Below are 6,000 nucleotides of genomic sequence, written 5' to 3'. Positions count from 1 at the left end.
TATTGATGGCGAAATATTATGCATCCAGCGATGAATTAATTGTAGAGTTTGTTTTTTTCCTCCGAGAAAGGAGAAAGCATGCCATGCTGCTCCACTATAAGCCAATTGATCCTTTGTATCAGAGTGAGCTTATGACTGATCGCTGGTGATGTTCAGCAATGCTATTGTCGCGCTACAAAGTGAAAAGTTTATCACATAAACGATAGCTTTCAGGTGAGCTAGAGTGATTCATCCTTAACGCCCTGTTTGGTTGGAGGGAAATGGACGCCCTGTTTGGTTGGAGGGAAATGGAGGATTGAGGTTGACTAATTAGAAAGGAAGGAAAGAAAGAGAAATGGAGAAAGTTTGTTTGGCTGGGAAGGAAGGAAAAGAAATGAGAGTGTAGTGTAAATGCAATCTCTTCAATTTTGGATGGAGGGATAGAAGAAGAAATGAAAAGAAAGGAAAGGAAAAGTAGAGTGTAATGTAAATTCAATTCTTTCAAAATTAGAGGGATCAAAAAGAAAATGAAAGGAAAGGGAATATGGTAATGGGATAGCATGCCGTATAGGTTTTTTAAACCTATACGATACACATACATATTGTATGTTATGAATAACATTACCCTAAAACCTAGAAAGCACCATAATAGAGAAGCAACAAATCAAATCAAATGAATAAAAAAATAAAAGTAGATCTCCCAACTAAGAGTAATTGCCTTCTCATAATAAAAGTCATCTTTCTTTTATCCCAATCTTTACAAACAAGTTGAAAATAATAAGAAGTAAGCTCTGCTCTGAACCTCTCAATTTTAAATATCTTTTGTGGCTTGAAAATGAGGAGAACTAGTCTCCACATTTATTTTCTCCTTTTCTCTCCTCAAGAGGAGGCCTGAGAGCAAGAGAACCCAAAGCTTAAAAACCAGTTTCCCCATCATGCTTCCCCTTTCTTCTAAGCATTCTTTAACTTTTCAAAATAAGTCCACATTTTTTTTACAAATTTGCACCTTTTCATCTCTTTCTAGAACGAGGGATGTAAAAGGAAACATTTAACCAGTTCAAGGTAGAAGGGCACATTTAACCTAAGGATGAGCACAGGGCTGAGATGCTACCGGGTGCTCGGTGCTCGGTATTCTGCTTGACTTGGGCCTAGGCCCAAGCCTAAGAAAAAGGGACCCCAGTGGGCTGACAAGTTATCAGGCCAGCCCGGGTCTATAGGACCCGATAAGTTATTTTTTTAATTATATATATATATATATATATATATATATATATATATATATATATATATATATATATATATATATATATATATATATATATATATATATATATATATATATATATATATATATATATATATATATATATAATTAGGTCGGGCCCGAGCTTGGGCTCTATTGGACAGGGCCTGGGCCGAACCGAGCCGGCTAACCATCCTAGAATTGAGTCCTCCAGAAGAGGGGATCCAACCAAATAGTGGACAACAAACAATGATTATGTAAAGAAGTGAAGCATAATAGAGAGTGTCCATAAAGTATATTTTTTTGAAGAAAAAGATCACCACAACCCAAATTCTATAAAACCTCCAACACCATATAAGGAACCTATTCACATGAGAAATCTATTGGATTTTTGTATATTTTCATTTGGAGGATCCTTTGTCTTAAATTTATCTGTATAAAGTCAAATGATGGAGGTTCATACTTGTATATAGTTTGTGCCATAAATTAATCTCTTTATATCGAAAATTGAAATCAATTGGCCATAGATATGACCAGCTGATTTGGATCAAAGTTATCCTATCTAGAAATATCATAGGTCTCTCCTGCTTTTTTTTTTCTCATTTCCTCTGTCCTTTTATCTTCATGCCAGCCCCCATCTCTCTTCATCTCCTTGAGTTGCGATTTTTTTGTCTAAAAAGCAAGTAAAGCAAAGACTTTTAATCCACTCCCAGTCGACACCGACAAAAAAAAGAACGAGAAACATAGGGATCATTGATTGATTGTTTGTTAGAGACATAAGGCTGAACTTATTGCTATTCTTCATGGTTTGAAATTAGTCTGGGAACGTGGCTTTCGTAAAGTTATTGTTGAATCAGATTCCTTGTGAACAAGGTTTTAAAAGAACTGCAGCCTCGTGATCCTTTTATTCCAGATAGTGAAGCAGTGTTAAGATTTACTGTAACGAGATTAAGAGTGTGTCTTACGTCATATATACAGAGAAGCTAATATGTGTGTGGATTTTCTTGGCTCATGAGTCTTTTAAGGATTTTTTGGAGTGACCATTCTTACCAATTCACCTGGTCATTTGTATCGATTGATTGAGGATGATCTGATTGGTGTAACTCGACCACGTGCTATAGTTAGTTAATGCGGTTCTAAACCTCTCCTATGTACCCAAAAAAAAGATACTCTTTTATTTTGGCTTAAACAACATGATTCCCTTATTATGGCCAACTATTGGGGCATTAGTTTGAGAAAACATATGTTAATATGAGTTGGTTAGTCTCTTTTACCTTTTTAAAACTATATTTTACAATACTGATGCATGATTAATAATATTCAAATAATTTACGTAGTTTTTGTAGTAGTATTTAAACAGATTATGTGTTATCTTGTTTATTAATGTTAGAAAGTTACGTTCTTCAAGGAAGTTTTAATTGCATTAGCTATGTGAAGCATATGTCACATGTAACTTTTCACAACATAAATGGTAAATTTTACCTACTGAACAGTAAAATTTTCCACAAACAATCTTATGAAGCTTTTTATTAGTAATAGAAAAACTTAAGCGTGTTTTCAACAATAAGAAAAGGCTAAGTGTATTTTTCATGATTTTCAACTCTCTAAAAGCGCTTTTGAATATTTCACTGTCCTGAAATTTCCATCAGCCACATAAAAGATGATGCATTTTAAAAAGTCCACTGCAACATTGAAAGTTTCACTTTTTGTTCCCAAGATTTTGAATGGGATCCAAGACAGCGATGGCTGCTACCGTGGCTCTCTTTTTTCACTCAGCTGTCTAATTTAGTGCTGTTCTGGTGGTGACTATATATTCTAATATGTTGACCAGTCATGCCTCATCATACTTTGGGTCTTTCATTATAATTCATACATATATGCTCCTATAACTATAATATAACTATGCATATACATATTTATCTATTTACTGAAGAGCATGGTTTGTATAATTTTACATCAACAAAAATAAAAATTTTAGAAGAAAAGAACTAACTTTTAATGGTATAATTCAAATAAAAAATTTTGCAAGAACACAACTAACTTTTAATGCTATAATTCAAATATGCTTAAACCTCAAAGGGTTGTAGCATGTTCCAATGGGCTCTTTCTCTAAACCATAATAAGTCTTAAAAGAGCAAGCTCTGGTAGGGATGTCAATATATTCGATTTGAATCGGATATCCGACCGATCTGATATGAAAAAATTGGATATGAAAAAAAAATTTAATATTCGATTAAGAAATCGGATCGGATTCAGATTTTAATAAGTGGCATCTGATCAGATTCAGATTTGGATATACATAAATATCCGATCAGATTCAGATGAGATTCACTTTTAGACAAATATCCTGTAACTAATGCTATTAAATTTTGAAAATTGGCAAAATCTGGTTTAAAAATCAGATTTGGATTCAAATATATATATAAAAATCAGATTCAGATTGTAAAATTGGATCTTGGTTTTGGATTCGGATTCAAATATGAATTTTCTTTAGTCAAATTTGAATCCTAATTCGAATCTGAATATGTGAATCCTAATTCAACTTGAACATCTCTTAATAAGTCCTTCAAAAGTTGAGTGTGCTTTTTTTTTTTTTTTTTTTTTTTTGTAAGTAAGATATTCAATGACATCCTGATTTTAGTCATTAACCTTTTGACACTAATTTGTAACTTTTCAAGAAAGGAGATCCGTCATAGTTATCTTCTACACCATACTCGCTTTGTTCTGATTGTGTCCTGATGTTCCAACTCCATCTTTAACTTGGACAAATCCAGAAACTCAGAAATTTAAATTAAAAAAGACAGTTTGACTAAGGATAAGAATAAAATGTAAACAGTTATATTTTTCTGAAACTTACAGTGTTGGTTTCTATGTTGAAAACACTATGGTTGGACTTCTCAAAGAAGTCAGCTTTTTTATTTTATATGTAGTTATACAGTTAAGGGGCAAAACCCTTGTTTACTTCTAAAGCTGGACCATCACAACATTGCTAGAAAACTTAGAGAGAAGGATAACAAACGCACGCACCCAAACGTTTGAAAATAAGGCCGTGAATTTGAAAAGTTCAAAATGAAAGGCATGCATATGAAAACAAGATAAGGCAAAGGACTGATTTTGAAAGACCTGTAAGAGCAAGAGGACATATAAGTATCTGAGCAGCTAACTTTTTATATAGTTTCCAAATATATATAATGAGTGCACCAATCAAGTTAATTTGGATTAAAAATAAAAAGCACTAAAGGGTAGGGATGAGCGCATTCCTCTCCTAACTTATATGAGCATTTATTTATTTTAGTATTCTTTTCCCACATATAAAGCAGCTTGGTACAATTTTCTTTTCAAAGGTAGGAGGATGATGTAGATGCCATTAATGGATGGATTGAACTTCAAGCATTATTCTCCACTAACAACCAATAAGTTTTGGCCAAGAGAACCCCATTGAGTGTGGTGTTATGGATATACATTGAGAAATTGGGGGTGGGGAGAGAGAGATCCTTTTAGGGATGTCAATAAATCGAATTCGAATCGATGATATCGATGAGATTGATATTCAAATATTTTTCTTAGAAGGTTTTCATTGATCCTATGGGTAGGACCACCACTCAACATGTTGCCGCCAGAAGCATAACTTCGAATATGAATTAAAAAATGATATATCCGAATCCAAATCCAAAATTTGAAATCTGATTTCACAGCCCAAATTTGATTTGAATCTGATTTTAGCATTCATATCTGGACCCGAATTTGGCCTACTTTTAAAATATAGATATATGATATTTGTTTAAAAAAATAAATCCAATCCATAATATGATCGAATATTTATGTAGATCAAAATTGGAATATGAGTCCAATCAAATGTCATTTTTTAAAATCTGAATCTGATTCGATTTCTTAATAAAGATTGATTCGATTTATATGATTACAAATATAAATATAAGGAAGTTTAAAACCATAACAACCACTTTTTGATAGTAGTATTAGATTTTTCACAGTTTTGAACCAAACAATTAAGCCAATGAATTGAGAAATTTGGAGACATTGATAACATAACTTTCTACATACACCTCTAACATAAGAAAACGCAGATTCAGGTATCTCATCCCTTTCATCCTGGCTTTGAAGATGCAAGTTGAGGGAAGATGACAACAAACAATGAGAAAGACACTTTGGAACTTCCTGCATTTTTGGAAAACATGCTTGAAGTTTAGATAAAACAAAAAGCACTTAGCATTCAGAAATTCTGATATTATAAGATCTTACATGCAGGAGTTGTGTTTAAGTCTGGGCATCAGGCTTGGGTACCTGGTACTTGGCCTGATCGGACCGGGGTTCGGGCTCAAAAAGTTCGGCCCTGGTCTGCCTTATAATATAATGGGTCAGTTCTATTTATTTTTTTAATATTATTTTTATTTAATAATGATATATATTTTATTATTAAAAATATATTTAGTATTAATTTTATTTATTTTTTATTTAAAAAAAATATTTTTCTATTTTAACTGGGTCGAGCCAGGCCGGATCAGGGCTTGGATGTTGGGTATCGAGCCAAGCAAACTCTATTTTTGGGTGTCGAGGTGGTCCAGGTCGGACCAGCCCAATGCCCAAGCCTAGTTGAGTCAGAAACTTTTTCATTAAGGGACCAAACTATAGTTTCAAAATTTTGATAGGATCTGAAATATATATATTTTTTAAATTTTTATATAGGCTGAATTAAACTTTTTAAAATTGCAAATAGAGTTTTATTTTTTTTTGTCCTTTTGAAAATTTGAGGAGTCAAG

The sequence above is a fragment of the Nymphaea colorata genome, chromosome 2 (genome assembly GCF_008831285.2).
Source record: "Nymphaea colorata isolate Beijing-Zhang1983 chromosome 2, ASM883128v2, whole genome shotgun sequence".
NCBI classification, from domain to species: Eukaryota; Viridiplantae; Streptophyta; class Magnoliopsida; order Nymphaeales; family Nymphaeaceae; genus Nymphaea; species Nymphaea colorata.
Note: the sequence above shows the minus strand (reverse complement) of the source record.